Consider the following 17,982-nt stretch of genomic DNA (forward strand, 5'->3'; position numbering starts at 1 on the left):
GACCTCCAGCATCCTGCAAAGTCTCAAGTGTCTCTTGAAATCCCTAAGGGGATGCTTTGCAAGCCAGTCTCTTTCATAGGACCAACCCACACCATTCTTTCCCTAGCACTCTGACTTTCTTTGTCTATTCTCTCTGCCCTTAGAATCACTTTCAGTGACCTTCATCTTGCCATGTCTTACTACTTCAATTTGACAATAATGTCACAAAGACTATAACCTAATCCTCTCAAAGTCTTCACTTCTCAAGGTGCCATAGTCCTTCTGTGTTCTATATAGAAATGGTAGAAAATGACCTCTAACTTTATCCTCTGCTGCCATTGCCACTTGGGCCCTAAGACAGCACAAGTCCTTTCCAGAGTTTTACTAATTTTCTCATGAAAATGTTGTCTGCATCTTCAGGTCCTTAGAATCTCCAAACCAATTCAAATTTCCAATAAAGTATAGGTGCCATGCGATACTCTGAGTCTTTATGTCTTCCTCATCATAGATTATGTCTCAGAAGACAAAACAAAACAACCTCCTGTTTCTTTCTTTAGCAACATTCAACATTCCTCAGTATATTTTCAAGCATAGGGATAACAGTGGAGGGTAGTAGGAAGTGGGTGAAAGAAGGGTGTTTGGACCAGGCATCTCATCCTGGTTCCTCTAATTAATAAAAGGAAAGCAGAAATTGCCAAGAATTCAATGAGGTAGCATTCAATAATCTATTACCAAAATATCAAAACTAAATAGTAGGAAATAAATTACTATAAACCAAGGTTTAATCTGATGTTATTTATAAGTATTGAAATCAGGATTATAAAATAATTTACATAGTAATAGCTACCATTTATTGTTCACTGCACGCTAAACACTGTCTTAGGTATTATAAGCATACTATCATATTCAATTCTGAAGGTAACAAATTATGATATTCTCTGTCTTATTTTTTCCAGATAAGGAAATGAAAGCTCAAAGTAATCTCACTAATGAAGTAAGCAAGGATTCTAACCTGAGACTCTTACTCTTAAACATACACTGTTAACCAGAACTACCTCTGGAACCTGATATATTTCACTCCCCCTAATAGTCACTGGCTATATTGACATTTATTAGTACTATTTTAAAGCTTATATGAAGCACTTCTGCCCCTCCCACCCAACAAAACCATCACTAAAAGATCATGTTTGTGAAGCATTTTCTTACTAGGATAGTAAAATAAATAATCCTTAATATTCTTTTACATTTAACTTGGTTTCTTTGCTTGTATTAAGAGCTTTAGAGTATTCTTCAAGAAAAAAAAATGGACCATATTAAATAATACTGTGCAACTTCTGCCTTGAAATTGTTAATTTTATGAGCAATCACATACAATTTGAGATCTTTCTGATACCAGGAAGTACTTTTTTTTTTTTTTTTCAGAATTAGCAATAAAGTATGTAACATGAGTTGGAAGATGATGTAGTAAGTATCTTTTGGATAAGCCATACATGTGTGACCAGTTGACAGTTTAGGAGAATTAATCATAGAAGATACTTTTAGCTCAGTATTTTATCTTGACGTTAATTATACACCCAGTAAGTACCCATGTTTTTGCACACAATTCTAGTGAAACACAGACTGTTGAAACAATTCAGAACAGAACACTGTCAGCCAAAACACTTAACTCAATGCCATTCACAGCAATTAAAGTTAGAAGGACCTAATGGTTTCATTAATAATAATAACCATAATAGTAACAAAAGCTGTTACTTGATGAGAACCAACTATATGCAGTTTTTGTTTGTTATTTTGTTTAAATATCATCATTTCACAATATAAACAAGATTAGTTAGGTCCAAAAACCTTTAATTTATAGATGAGGACACTCAGGACCAGGGAAGTGAAATGTCTTGACCACATTAGCACAGCTGCTCAGAGGCAAAGAACAGACTAGAAACATGTCCCCTAACCCAAATTCCTATTTGTTACCCTATGCTGTCTCAGGAAAATCATCCTGGATATGCAAAGCCCTGGGAACTGAGCTAACAGCATTTTCAAGATGAAATGTGAACAACTAATTATATACACAAATGGTCATGTGTTCTTTATTACTGAGATTTCAGTTAAAAATTAGCATTTTTAGAAAATATATATTTCCATATGGGTTTAGGCAGATTTAAAAACCAAATGACTTAAACGAGTTACATTTAATGAACAGAATCTCTGCTTAGTCTTTTGTCTATTCCACCGATGTTTGAAGTCAGCTTGATGCCCCTGGTAAGAGTCTGGTTTTACCTTCTGTGAAGAATATATTTTATCACAATCCTTTTTCAATATAAAAACTCACTGCCTAATGAGTTTCTTAAGGCCCTGGTGCTAAATATGTTGCCACATAAAGAGAGAAAAATACAATAAAATGGCCATTGAGAGACCTGGAAAAGACACAGTGGCCACAAAGTCTCTATGCACATGTGTGTGTTAATTGAGTAGCATTTTCATCATGTCAGGATATGGAGAGCAGTTTCAGAAACTTGACAGGTCAAATTTTTTTCAACAGAGATATCAATCGCGCTACTTATTTGAACAGAGTTTGCATTAAAATTGCATGAGAGGGGCGCCTGGGTGGCGCAGTCGGTTGAGCGTCCGACTTCAGCCAGGTCACGATCTCGCGGTCCGTGAGTTCGAGCCCCGCGTCAGGCTCTGGGCTGATGGCTCGGAGCCTGGAGCCTGTTTCCGATTCTGTGTCTCCCTCTCTCTCTGCCCCTCCCCCGTTCATGCTGTGTCTCTCTCTGTCCCAAAAATAAATAAAAAAAAAAAATGTTGAAAAAAAAATAAAATAAAATAAAATTGCATGAGAGATCTTGAGGCAACAACTATCCTCAAGTTTACAGTACATCAGCACATTATGTGACCCCAGTTAGAAAATAACTTGACAAATTCAATGGACACTAGAGTGGTTATGAACCCCAAAGTTCAGATTTAACAGAATGTGAATGGGGGCATCGTGAAATGGTTTTATCAAATCTAACAATATCCTAGAATAAATATCAGAGAATGCTTAGTGTCATGTTGACAATATAGAGACCATCCAGAAGAAGATGGAGAAAAATTAAGTTTTGTGAAAAATGGAGTGTTGCTTATAGATAACTTCTAAACGGCATGATTAGGTGGTTTGTAGTCATCGTATAGAATAGTCAATATAAATATATTGAAGAGAAGTAGGTCCTTATTTTGGTTGTGACACCAGATTACTATTTTCTTTCTTTTAACCAATCTTTTTATTTGCCTGCTTCTCTGTTTTTCATTTAAAAACTGTAGGGGTTGTATCAAAAAATTGTAAGGATACTTCTGGTCCTATAGAACAATAAAGCTAATGTATTAGAATAGTGAAAATAGGGCATTTTAAAGCTCTATGGCCAGAAGTGGCACCAAAGACTTCCAAGTTATAGAAAGAATAGAAATTACAATTCACATTATGATAGATAGGACTTATCAGAGAAAACGTGGATATTCCTTGATTCACTAATAAAATTATGCAAAGATAAATTTGATCTTCAAAGACAGGAATAGACAATAATAATAAAATGTAATAGAAGAATTTTCTCTGGCTACAGATATATAGACCTTTCCAAACCAGGCATTACAAAATGTAAACCCAAAAGATAGTCTGTGATTTTAATTTAATATATCTTGTGAGGGGTTCCTGGGTGGCTCAGTTGGTTATTTGTATGTAATTTTCCACCAGATATTCTATCAAATGTCATGTAGCATCTGAGATGTTATAGAAGAATTCAATATTATTTCTCCTTTGCAAAGAAAACACAAGACTTAATAGGATAATGTTGAGAAATATTTTTTAAGTGTTTATTTATTTTGAGAGAAAGAAAGAGAAAGTGTCCCCTGTTAGCGCGGAGCCTGACATAGGGCTGGATCTCACGACCTGAGCCGAAATCAAGAGTTGGATGTTTAACTGACTGAGCCACCCAGGCGCTTCATGTTGAGGACTATTTTTATGACCTGGCAATAATCATAAATTCTAAAGTCTGCTATGATTCAGAAAATTGATGCTTATGATGGGAAAATTAATTCTAAAGTATGTTGTGATTTTATGTGTATATGTGTATTAGTGCTCCCAGTGGTGTGGCAGCCTGTGTCAGGGCACTGTTTTCTGGATCATTTATTGCATGGCCAAAGAGGTTGGGAAAAATGGAGAGTAAATAAGGACTAATAAACTTCTTCTGGAAATAAGTAACTAAGATTAACACACTCTATAAGGTGGAATCCCCAAATGATTTGAAGTTGGAATTTGTTACCAACTATATAGTAAATGTGAAAAACAACTTTACTCTATTTGTGTGATAATAAAAAAATAATAAATTCAGCACGGCATTTTTTTTCTTATCAGGAGGGACTCTCCTGCTGAAAGCCTCATTTAGCAATAGCCAAATTGGTTTTTAAAATGTGGAGCTGACCAATGAGGTAATTTTTTATAATTGGAATTGATAGTTATTGGTTACTTAAATTTCTGTTACTCTTTCAGGTCATGTAGACAAAACATTTGACAGAAATGTTGAATTTTCTTCTGGAGGTTTTGGTGTCATGTAAAACAGTTTAAAACAATAAAAATGGGTCTAAAGGCTGGTTGGAGTTAACTAATTGTCGCCAGGTCTATTTGCCAGACTTATGAATCACAGCTTTAGTTTCCTTTAAATCCAGAGCCTGTTTCTAACAGTCTGTTTCTCATGGCAGGCAAACTTTAGATTCAGCCTATTAAAAGGTACAATGATTTGTGTGGGTTTCCCTTTGTCTTATATCTACAGCAGTTTGAGAGAGCAAAGAACTTTTAGCCACAGCAGGAATTTCCTGTAAAATACAATAAATAACTGTACTTTCCTCATATGCCACATCCTTTTTTAATTCCTAGGTCCTAGGCATTTTCCCACTACTTTAGGTAGAAATTTGCTCACTTTTACAGGAAGCGATACATGTAAATGTTTTTCATTTTTTAAATAATTAGCAAACATATAAAGATGTATCATTAAATATAACATTAGCAGGACTTATACATTAATGGAACAAGCCACAAAATGTGGAGGACTTGCCCATCTGGCATTTATAAGTATACTGTGACTGATGGAGTAACATAAACAGAAAATGAGATAACCTCAGAAATATATAAATATGGACAGTTTAGGAAGCACTGGCTAAGAGCTAGCTCATTTATAACCTTGATAGGTATAAATGAAGTGGCCTAATCTGATTGATAATTTTACTTTGTCACATTCAAGCTAGGGTTTGCACATTTCAGGAAGAGGAAAAGATTTTGTCAAAATTGATATATTCCATAAAAAGATAACTAATTTGCTTTGAAAGGAAGTTTAAGAAAGGCCTGGGAGATAGGATGGAAGACAAATGAAACAATAATAAAATAGCTTAGTGAAACAAACAAGGTTTTTGGTTGGCAGGGTAGGGAGATGCTTTCTTTTTTTTAACATGGGGTTTTCCTACATAGGGGAAATCCACACCCCATCCACTATTAGAATTCATCTGAAGTCTGATGGACTCTGGTTGAGATTTGGCCTGAAGGGCCTGATTCTTAATCATAAGTATGGGACTATCCCACTGAACAATTCGAATATCATAAAAATTCCTTCAATATAGGACTCTCTGTTCAACTTATTGCTGAGTCAATGCATCTTGGTAAAAGATTATGGAGTTTTCCTGCATCTAATGGCACCCTCTTATGTTTTTGCAAATGTATCATTATCAAAAATAATAAAAGTAAGCTATTTGTTAATGATCATAAATTGCAAATATAAATTATTACACAGAGAATTATAAGCCCCAGTTGTAAAGGAACTTTCTTAACCTCCTTATAATTTATTGTCCTTAACAACAAAAGAGAAACCTTTTTGGTATGTTTCAATGCATTGCTTACAGAGCCTTATATTTATTTGCTTACTAGCAGCACCAACAGCTCATTTCTGTGTGATCTATAGTATCTAGTCACATTACCCCAGATTCAGTTAATCTTGTTGTAATTAAGCCAGAAAGAGAGAGAAAACTGATCATTGAGTGAGCAGGTGACATTTTAAGAACCATGGTGTTTTTCCTTTTCCTTTGACGTGTTTGCATGGCTACTATGCAAACCTCTCCTAATCTTTTCATAGAACATTTTCAATGAAGTCTTCCCTGCTCAAAATCCTCTATGCAACAAAATACATACCTTGGTGAAATTTCCTGGGGCACCTGGGTGTCTCAGTGTGTTGAATAACTTGATTTTGGCTCAAGTTCTGATCCCAGGGTCATGAGATCAAGCCCTACATTGGGTGGGGACAGCTGCTTAAGATTCTCTCTCCCTCTCCCTCTGCCCCTCTCCCCCTTCACACTCTTTCTCTCTAAAATAAAAACTAAAATTCCTGTCCAAATGACTGTCAATGAATGTTTTTAAAAATCCTACATGATTGCATTACCATTACGATTTTTTTTTTTTTAGAAATAATGACGATGTAGATATTATAGTAACTAACACTTTTTAAAGGTTTACTAAATTCCAAGTACTAAATACCTCTCTCTCTACTTCTATCTATATATTTATATACAGAGAAACCACTAAGTCTGGATACATAAATTATACATAATAAATTATTTTCTCATTTATATTATAATAGTTAAAAAAGTAATATTTAGGTTTTCAGACTTTATGATCACATTATTAAAAACATGTATAGTAGGTATTATGTTTTTCTTAGGTTTACCTGTGAGGAAACTGAGGTACAAGTAGGTTTATTAATTTTACCAAGTGATTAAAAAGTGGTTGACTCAGGATTTGAACCAGGTAGTTTGGCTCTAGAGTTGATACTCTAGATCAAATCATAGTAAATGTATTATAAATTTTGACACATGATTTTTAAACAAAAAAAGTAAAACTTTATTATAAATACATCAATTAATGAGATGAAGAGAGGGGGGAGTTCATTTTGAAGGAGGCTTGGCAAAACCAATGTGTGGATTGTGCCTATCCTCATTTGTGGCCTACGGGATTGTTACACTTTGCAGAAATGCTTTGTAGTAAGACTCAGACAGGTGAAAGAATGCATGTGTGTGTAAAGAAGTAAGACTATAAGAAAGGAGAGGTAAAAATGAAGAACTTGCCTAAAGCTTGGACGTTTGGAATTTTGTAATGACAAGACTTAGGATGGGGTTCAAATGAAAGTTAAAGATCTAGAATTGATTTCTGTAAAACAAGCTATTTCTGCCTACCCCTTAGGGGTATCCATACCCCAGTTTGTAGATCACTAGTCTAAAGTGATATGTCTAATATGTAAGACATATTAAATGATGAAATGCAATTCTACTGTAAATAAAACTATATTGTGTTTGAGAACCATTATGCTGGGTACTGTGGTCAGAAAAATGATTAAGACTTAAACTGTAATTTAACATAAAGCAAACGTGAAAAGGAACAAATGATAAGGAAACGATTTTTTAAAATTTTTCGTATTTATACTGCATATAGCATGATTCCTGTACATTTCAACAACTTATTTTTTATCTATTAAATTAAATATTAGTAAGTATGAAAATTATCATAACATATTAAATAATGATTATTCTAGCACTGTCATCAGAAATCCTCTTAGGAAAATAACTGTGTTGTTTTTTTTAATATATAAAATACATTAAAAATGACACTGGGGTGCCTGGCTGTCTCAGTCAGTGGAGCATGCTACTCTTAATCTCAGGGTTGTGAGTTTGAGCCCCATAATGGGTGTAGAGATTCTTTAAAAAATAAATAAAATCTTAATAAATAATAGTAAAAATAACAGTTGGAGTAGAGCAGGCACATGGCTATGAATGTTAGCAGGTGCTCAAATAAGAAGAAATCTCCTTTTCACCAATCTGGATTAGAAAATGTAGTATTGATGGAGTGCCTGGGTGGGTCAGTGGGTTGAGCATCTGACTTCGGGTCAGGTCATGATCTCACAGCTCATGAGTTCAAGCCCCGCATCGGGCTGTGTGCTGACAGCTCGGAGCCTGGAGCCTGCTTCAGATTCTGTGTCTCCCTCTCTCTGTACCCCTCCCCCACGCGTGTTCTGTCTCTCTCAAAAATAAATAAACATTAAAAAAAAAAAAAAAAGAAAGAAAGAAAATGTAGTATTGTACCTCCTGGAAAGGAATCAGGCAAATGAGTGATGAACAGAAGGAATAAAGGCAGAGTGGATCCAAAAAGATGGAGAGAGGCAGGAAGTAGATATGATATTGAGAGGACAAGTGACATTTTAAAAATGGTGATGTCTACCATTTGATTTGAAGTGATTTGAAGTTTTCATTGCTAGCATAGCAACCTCTCCTGAATTTTTCATTATGAAAATCTGCAATGAAGTTTACTATGTTCTAAAGCAATTTATATGAACACAATTTTTTATGGAGATCAAAGGGCTATTTCAGGGACCAATACAAAATAGAACAACTTTAGGCACTAAAAGACAGTTTAGTTAAAAGTGAATTAGCAAGGAGTTTTCAGAAAAGCATATTCATAAAGGACACCAAGGCACTTGATCCATAATAACACTGAATTTTGAGATGGGTGTTAGATTCATTCTCAATTTTGCATGTGATAACATAAATGACAAGTATATATATAGCAAAGGTTCCTCATCAGTTGGGCTGAATTCATTTTGTTGAGGGGCATCTGAGCGGCTCAGTCATTAAGTGTCTGACTACGGCTCAGGTCACGATCTCACAGGTCATGGGTTCATGCCCCAACTTGGACTCTGCTGACAGCTCAGAGCCTGGAGCCTTTTTCAGATTCTGTGTCTTCCTCTCTCTCTCTCCCTCCCCCCCACACACTCTGTCTATGTCTCTCAAAAAAAGTAAATAAACATTAAAAAAATTTAATTCATTTTGTTGAATTCGTAATTTTTATTTGAATCATTTTTCTTGGAAACATGGCTCTGTAAGTACATAGCAAGATGAGGACAGGTATTTTGGGGAACATACTGTCTATTAGAAATTACATCTTTTGATTCTTTAAAAAATTACATTTAAAAATATATTTTGTATGTCTTAATACCTATTTTTATAATAGATCCTTAATCATATCTCTTAGAAAAATTATCTATATTTTGTTTATCTATATTTGGCTCTGAGCAATAGGATAGTGTGCAATAAAACTTACAAAGGATGGTAAGACAGTCATGGATGGAGTTGATCTATTGAGCATAGTTCCAAAGACTGAAGATATAATTTTTCTGGAGTATTTTAATACAGTTTACAAACATTGAGTTTCAGATTTACCTTAATTTACTTCCTACTGTTCTAATCAAACTGACTCACTACTGATTCTCTGAACTATTTGCTGAAAAATAAGATTTTCTTAATTTTTTTAAATGTTTATTATAATTTTTTCAATTTTTTATTGTTTATTTATTTATTTTTGAGAGAGAGAGCGCAAGAGGGGGAGGGGCAGAGAGAGAGGGAGACACAGAATCTGAAGCAGGCTCCAGGCTCTGAGCTGTCAGCACAGAGCCCGATACCAGACTCCAACTCACGGACTGTGAGATCATGACCTGAGCAGGTCAGACACTTAACCGACTGAGCCACCCTGGCACCCTAAATAGACGTTTGTTTTAATAGATGCAAAACTAAAATGTATGAAGATGTTTAATTGTTTCCCAAATAATCTATAAATCAAGGTAATGAATATACAATCAAGGTAATGAATAATTCTGAAGTTTAACTGAACAAGTAACAAGACAAATGGACCTTTGAATCCAAAATAATTTTACTAGAATTTAGTAAATATAACAATGTAGTTAAGTTTCAAATCAGTAATAGAAAAGATTAACTATTTAATACAAAGTGTTGGTACAACTGTCCATCAATTTGGAGGAAAAAATTATATCTGAGATTCAGTGCTAGTTGGATTAAGATTTCAATGTGAAAGTGGACTATTAAAGTGTCAGAAATTTAAAAGTTAATATTGTTGCTATGTTGGAGGCATAAAGAATTTTTAGGAAGATTATTAAATTTTAATGATAACCGGAAACAGATCCTTCTATTTCCTGAATTCAATCTAGCCAGAGATATTCTCCTTTTTTCTCTTTCCCACCTCTTAACCATCTGTCATATTTCAGAGTATAATCAATGATTATCTAAATAAAGCAGGGCAAAAATATTCAAAGTTAGAAATGAGCTATTACAAATCACTTTATTTGTTACCAATAACTTCAGATAGTATTCTATCTCCAGTTCCTATCTTTAATTCAGAATAATTAGGGTCAGAGGTCCCAAAATCTTAGAGCTGAATGGACCTGAGAAGTTTTATAGTGTAACCTGTTCATTTTACAGATTTGGAAGGTAGGAGTTTAGGAGACTTTTTGCCTCGTATCCCACAGCCATGGTATATGATCTAAGACCAAGAATTTTCAAAGTCTCACTTCTGTGCTGCTTTCATGAGGTTAAAATTAAATCATATATGAGTCAAGCTAATATGATGGCAAACCGCAATTCTGATTCTCTGTTATATTTTTTAATCTCCCCAGAGACAATCATTCAGCCTCTTTCGTGCAGGAATTTAAACACACATTCACCGGGGCACCTGGGTGGCTCAGTCGGTTAAGCGTCCGACTTCGGCTCAGGTCACGATCTCGTGGTCCATGAGTTCGAGCCCCGCGTCGGGCTCTGTGCTGAGAGCTCAGAGCCTGGAGCCTGTTTCAGATTCTGTGTCTCCCTCTCTCTGACCCTCCCCCGTTCGTGCTCTGTCTCTTTCTGTCTCAAAAATAAATAAAAGTTAAAAAAAAAAATTAAAAAAAAAATAAACACACATTCACCTTGAACTGTACTTGTTGGAAATAAAATTTTAAAAACTACAAAAGAGGCAATTGACTGCTCACAAAGAATCTTACCAATACTCTGCAAGTCAGAGATCAATCTAATGAACAGAAAACAGTTTATATTTGTACCTTTCATTTTCAAGCCACTTCCAATCTATCTCTTTCACACTATCCAATACATGTTAAAATTTATAAGTTGGAAAGACAGAAAAATATTGTGTAATACTTTTAATTTTCACAAGAAGATGACTAGTACACACAGATGGTAGAGGTCAAGATCAGCTCTTGCCTAGTTAAGTGAATTTTCTTCCATTTTGTGCTCTTTCCTATATGTCTTCATAATTGGGGCTTATAAAAATTGATCTGGCTCCACTTCACATAAAAAAGTTCAGGGAGAAAAATCCAGCTGTCAGATGTAATTAGGCATTTTGAGCATTCAAGCCTTGTTTTAAGGAACAGTGAGTCATATAAAATGTAATGTGCAGAGGAAGCTGACACATAAAAGGACAGAACAACAATGATGAGTTCCCAAAGACATGCTGTGGGAAAAAGAATAATTATAGAGAGTCTATTTTTGGGTCCAGCAGAATTACTTCGGAATTTAAAAATCAGAAGAAGGAATTATGTCACTTAGCTTTGAATTCAAGATAAAATTATTTAGAAGCCTTTTTCATTAATGTTCTTATAGTTTATCAGGATGAAACATGATTAATTGTTAAATACTTTGCAGTCTAAAAATAAGTTAGGACAGGAAAACCACTTTAATTTTGTCAGGAAGAGGGTTGTGAGGTGTAATAATAATTGCATAATAACAGTTCCATGTTATCTGACATGGAACTATAATGCTAAATATAAATAAGAAGACAAGTCCATCTATACCAGTAATCTTTCTGGAAGAACCAATGCCCCCTGAAACTTGTAATTAATGCCCAGGATTGAAATGGAAACTATTTGACCAGGGACTTCAAAAAAATAGTCTCTAGAACAACTTAAATCTTTAAAACAGCTTACACCACTTCCCCATTTTCCTGTTCCCTTATTTATAAATGATATCTTCTTATGTTCCAATTACAGGAAAGTTTTACAATCATTTATAGGAATCTAACAGTGACTATGTGAATCACAAAAGAACGAACTTTACAGGCCAAAGTTAGTTCAAATGAGCAACCTAGCTCTATTATTTTATAACGTTAAACATAACTTGTTTTCTATTGTATATATAGAAACATATATATATATGTATAGTTATAATATTAAAAGCTTAGCTGCAGACATTATGTGTGTGTGTATGTGTGTCTTTGTGTGTGATGTTTGTGGCAAATACTACCAGATTATTAATATTACTATATCTGCTGGACCCATTCAAATTAATTTAACATCCCTAGTTCTCTGGTCAAGGAAATAAGAACTTCAGGGCTAAATCCATACCTGATGATCCTGAGGAAATGACTTTATAAGTTTGACAGATGTCCATAAGTCTATCCTTACCAGTATTTTGTTAGACTACCTTTCAAAGTTTTCTTTTATTCAGAAGTTATTTGACATTAAGAATCATTCTGTGAAATATTTCTTACTATTATTAACATGTTCATATTATTCTCAACTCCACTGGAAATCCAACATGTTACTTTCATTAGGGGCTGAATGTTCTTTTGGAGTGTATGCAATACCTGAAGGTAGGGCCATCCAAAGATTTGACAGGTGGCATCACAAGTGGTTGATGTGTCATCGTAGAACCCTGGATGACAAGAGAACATTCCTGTGAATTTGTTAATATTATTAGTGAATAATGGGATTTTAGAGATTTTAACTTAAAGTTATATACTAGTGTGCTTCTTTTGTTAAAATCGTAAACCTTGTATTTCAAATGTTGAACTTTAATGGGAAGTTGGGAGGAGATGTATCAGGCACATTTAGGCTGCCAGGTTGCCACCATGTTAACCAAGAAGTAATCAAGAACTTTGTTCTTGGCACCTTATTTTTTAAGAATGGAGATTCTAAGAGGCACAAACATGGAGGATGGTCCCTGTTGTTCAAGATCGTAGCAGTATGAAGAGGTGGATGCTCTGGAATGTTCAGGAGAAAGGTTGTTCCCAGAAGACAGGATGACTCGATGAATGGTTCTGAGGACGGAATGACATAGCTGTTTCAAAGTATAAAAAGTAGGCCCATGTGATCGAAGTGGAATGAATGAGGGGCAAAGAGTGTCACAGACCTTGTCAAAGAGGGAGGCAGAGGCTAGATCATGACAGTACAACATTTAACTTTCTTTAAACATAGGACATTACCAACAAGTAAGATTCATCCACTGCTAAACAAAGAATGTATATGAATGGAGTTTACATGCATCTTTCCAGACTCAAACTAATGTTGAAGGCAAGATATAGCTATAATCGAGTTTATCCTGCTTTGCATTTGCATGGTATTTAGACTTAATAGAACTTCAAAGATGTCAAATTTGTGTTTGCAAATTATGTACCTCCAATGGTTCATATTGTGATTTGAGGGACTTTGAACTTAAGTTTATGGATCATCAATGTGTTGCTACTTTTTAAAAATTTTTTAATTTTTTTTAGTTTAGAGAGAGAGAGAGGAAGCACATGAGGGGGGAGAGGGGCAGAGGAGGGGAGAGACAGAGAGAGAAAGTGAGAGAGAAAGAGAGAGAGAGAAAATCTCAAGCAGGCTCCATGCTCAGCGTGGAGCCCTACATGGGGTTCCAATGCAGGATTCTGGGATCATGTCCTGAGCTGAAATCAAGAGTCAGATGCTCAACCAACTGAGCCACCCAGACATCCCTATTTGTTGCTACTTCTAAGGATAATCTTTGAATTATTGCCAAGGATTTCTATGAAGTCATAGGGATTTTTACATGAAAAGTCAAAAGTACTAAGAAAGCTATGTTAAAAGCAATCTCTGCAATCAAATCTTTCATGACTCAAAAAACGTTTTTGTATTACTTTGTAAATGTTTACATCTTCACATATTTTAATAATTTATTATATATTATTATAAGGTGTGTAATATATGTTACAATTAGGATCATGATCTGGTCTGATTAAGGAGATGTGTATTTTTACACCAACAAACATTGCACATTTTTAGAATCTGGAGTTTCTACAAGCTATTTTGGAAAAAATAGAAACTCTTGTCAGTCTCAGGCTTTACTGGCATATCTATGGAATTCAGAAGGTTCAAAGTTGAAGTTTACTTTGAGAATTTTCCCAACTTGCTATAAAGTAGCACATGAAATAGAAAGGACTACTGTTTTTTTTTCTGCATGGTTCTAAAAATTTTATTTTTCATTCCAGCTGAAAATGCTATGAAAGAATCTTTTCACCCTTTGGTGATTTGGGGTGAGTAAAAGAACAAATATGTCAGTAGTCACTTCTGGCTATCAGAAAATTTATTGATGTGGTAATTTTGATTAGTAAATGTGTTGTACTTATTAATAATAAATGTCAGCATAGTCTTACTTCCACTTTCCTCTGCATAATATCCATATCTGTAGTACCAAAGATTAATTAATATCCAAGAAGAAAAGATACAAAGAGGGCACTTGAGTGGCTCAGTTGGTTGAGTGTCCGACTTCAGCTTAGGTCACGATCTCACAGTTGGGTTCATGGGTTCGAGCCCCACGTCAGGCTCCATGCTGACAGCTCAGAGCCTGGAGCCTGCTTCAGATGTTGTGTCTCCCTCTTTCTGTGCCCCTCCCCCACTCACACTCTGTCTCTCTCCCTCTATCTCTCGAGAATAAATAAACATATTTTTTTTTAAAAAGGAAGAAAATGAAATCAAAATCAACTAAACCCTGAAAACACAGAAAAGAAATATAGCAAATAAGGATAATAGATAAACCCTCTTTATATAATGCCAGGATGAAACACAACAATTGAGCTAAAAAAATGCAAGCCTAAGTATGTTTTTTAAGAGGAAATTAGAACAGGGGAGAAATATATTGGTTAAATTCAGCTGATGGGCATAAAAGGGTAATCATCTCCAAAATGAAGGATTACGTGAAAGACAAAAATTCCAATGCCTTCTATAATGTTTTTATGTGTAAAAAATAATTTTACCACAGTAGAAAGAGAGACACTAATTCTTTCAAGATATGGTAGCTCCATAAATGATTTTAACTATTCAAAAGATTATAAAAAGCATACAGCACATGTCATTATACATTTGTCCAAAGTCGTGGAATGTTAAACACCAAGAGTGCGCCCTAATGTAAAGTATGGATTTGGGGTGATCATGAAGTGTCAACTGTAGGGTCATCAACTGTAACAAGTATACTATGGTGCAGTATGTTGATAGGGAGGGTGTGCATGAGTGGGGACAGGGGGTGTGGGTAATCTTTGTTCCTTCCATTAAGTTTTGTTGTGAACCTAAAACTGCTTTTAAAAAATAAAGTCTACTAAAGAAAAAGTGCACATGCATCTGAATGGAATTACTCATTTTCTTCCTCTATTTTTAAAAGAGATTTTGATATATATTTTGGTGGGGGTTTTTGAATAAAGGAAATGGGGAGTTAGATATAATTCTGCACATTATCAGTCTGTGTTCTTGTTCATGGTGAAAAATATTATTCATACATTCCCAGTTTTAAAAGTTATAAAACACTTTTTCCTTTCCCTGGACCAGCCAACCCAAAATAGTCCTTCTCTTAAATAATTATAAGCAAAAGTGGCTTAACCATAATTCTGCAACATCAAGTCACTGCTACCCAATTAAAAACAAATGTTTCTGAGAAAAATTTTAATTCTTTTTACATACAAATTTGCTGTGATTCATAATCAGGACAATGCAAATTAAAACCACAATGAGATACTAAGTTACTCCCACCAGACTGGCAACCATTTAAAATCTTGACAGTAATACAAAGTGTTGGAAAGGATGTGGTGCAGTGGAAACTTCGTACACTGTTGATGAGAGTATAAATTGGTACAAGCAATTTGAATTGCTAAATTCCTGAAAGCCCCACTTGTAAGTTATAATCCCTGAAGAAACTCAGACACATGTGTACCAGGAGATTCGTAAAAAATATGTTCATTGCTTTATTGTTTACAATAGTAAAATGGTTGGAAGCAATCCAAATGTCTCAGCAGGAGAAAAGGGACATACATTGTGGTACATTCATACAGTAGAACACTGCAACCGTGAAAAGAAAGAACCACAGCTACATAGATACATTAACAGGGCTGCATCTCCAAAATGCTGAATGAAAGAAGCAATCTCTGAAGACTATATTCAGAGTGATTCCACTTTCATAAAAGTAAAACAAAATAACGCATTGCTTAGAAACACATATGTATGTGGTAAAGCCATAAAGTAAAGCAAAGGAATGATTAGTACAAGTTTGGGTAATGGTTTACTGCTGGGGCTGTAAGTGTGACCTAATGGAGAGGAACATGACGGACAAGCTGGATTCCAGGTATACAGGAATTTATTGACTTAAACAATATATTTGTGCTATACATAATCAGCTATATGTATAAGTTTTTTTTAGTTATAAAACATTTTTGTAGAACAGTATGAAGAATATGATTTCTTTCTCTGTAATTATGCATTTTTTGTGGATTTACGTATCAGAATATCAAAATGCAATATATTTGGGATAGGTCAAGGCACTAGGTGGGAGAGCAGCTGTCTCACATAGTACTGATCCAATTTTTAATGTTTTTTAAGTTTATTTTACTTATTTTGTGAGTGAGAGAGACAGAGAGAGAGGACAAACAGGGTAGGGGCAGAGAGAGAGAGAGAGAGAGAGAGAGAGAGAGAATCCCAAGTAGGCTCTACGTCATCAGCTCAGCGGCCTATGTAGGGCTCAAACTCACGAATTGTGAGATCATGACCTGAGCCAAATCAAGAGTTGGTCGCTTAAGCTACTGAGCCACCCAGGCACCCCAGTACTAATCCAATTTGAAAGTTTACTTCCTTTTGGCAAGATATTGTTAAGATTAGACCCCCTTGGAATATTTCACAGTTAAATCATAATCAATGCACAATTTAAACACATACTTTTACAAATATGATTTAGGCATATGAATTCTATTTGATTTTAGGTTACTTTCCAGATATGGAGGAAAATAAGAAACACCAATGATGAGCATATCTTGAATTAATGTATATATGTGTGTGCATGTGTATTTATCCCCGAGTCCAATGAAAGAGGAAAGGGTCAGTAAAGTTGTATTTTGGATTATTACCTGGTTCTCAAGACCATTAAGTTAAGATGGTTCAGACAGGGAAAATACACACCTAAATCACAAAACTAATAATTAGGAAAGCCAAAATTAAAAGAGAAGGTAATATATGTGTCTTGTTATTTATGTGTAATTCACGTGAATTAATGCTTGTTATTTCATTCAGAAAGAGAATTACTTGATTTAAAACATGGGTCATGTTCATGCTTTTATTTTGTTATTATAAATTTGAACTTAATTGTGTTTTTATACCTTAATTCTCATCATATCCGGAGTTCACTAAAGAGAAAACTGTTTTCAGGACACACAGGGATCATGTAAGCATCTCTTCTCTCTATAGGCTGAGCCATCTCAGCCTGATTTGGAAGGTTTAGAATGAGCCAAGGTTATATTTTACCAAACAGTTCTGCTGCTTTAAATGTGGTATGATGGATACAGCCCAACTTCTGGGCTGCCTTTTGAGAAGGTGTCCTAGACAGACTAAGACTTGCCAGTAGGTCAGACTCTATGTACCCTTAAAGTACAGTCATTGTCTTGAGCAGTTGGGTCCAAGCTTTAGAACACAATTATCATCCAGGAGGTGGTGTTTGCTTCTTACAACTTCTCATGAACACTCCTCACCTCTTATCAGAAGGAATAACTTCTAGGCTTAACCCTCAATCCAATTTCCCAAACAAAAGGGCAGATAAAGTTTTCTTATCTTAACTGTTAGACCAAGCAGCTGAAAGGCATTTGCATACTAACTTTTCCTCCATGGCCTTGTATCCAAAGTGTCTCCACATCTCAATTTGTGCAGTTCAGTGCTGGATTTTTTATTTCCTAAACTTTCTGGCAAATAAAATGTATCTTAATGGACCAATTTATCTTCTTTTATTGCCTCTCCTTTATCCTCTCACTTTTCCTACCTTTTTCACTCCTGGTTTTTAGATCTAATTTATTTCACTTTCAAATCCTGTCTCTCACTCCTTTTACTCAGTGAGCAG

At 34.9% G+C, this 17,982-nt stretch overlaps 1 protein-coding gene across 1 annotated transcript in view; it reads right to left on the minus strand.

The window, feature by feature from the left end:
- Positions 1–17,982, minus strand: part of CALCRL (calcitonin receptor like receptor) — a 103,248-nt gene that overhangs the window by 70,724 nt on the left and 14,542 nt on the right. Inside the window, exon 2 of the mRNA XM_042949407.1 lies at positions 12,470–12,537. The gene's annotated coding sequence lies outside the window, so the exon portion shown is untranslated. The remainder of the gene's footprint in view (positions 1–12,469; positions 12,538–17,982) is intronic.

This window comes from Panthera leo, chromosome C1 (genome assembly GCF_018350215.1).
Source record: "Panthera leo isolate Ple1 chromosome C1, P.leo_Ple1_pat1.1, whole genome shotgun sequence".
In the NCBI taxonomy this organism is placed as follows: domain Eukaryota; kingdom Metazoa; phylum Chordata; class Mammalia; order Carnivora; family Felidae; genus Panthera; species Panthera leo.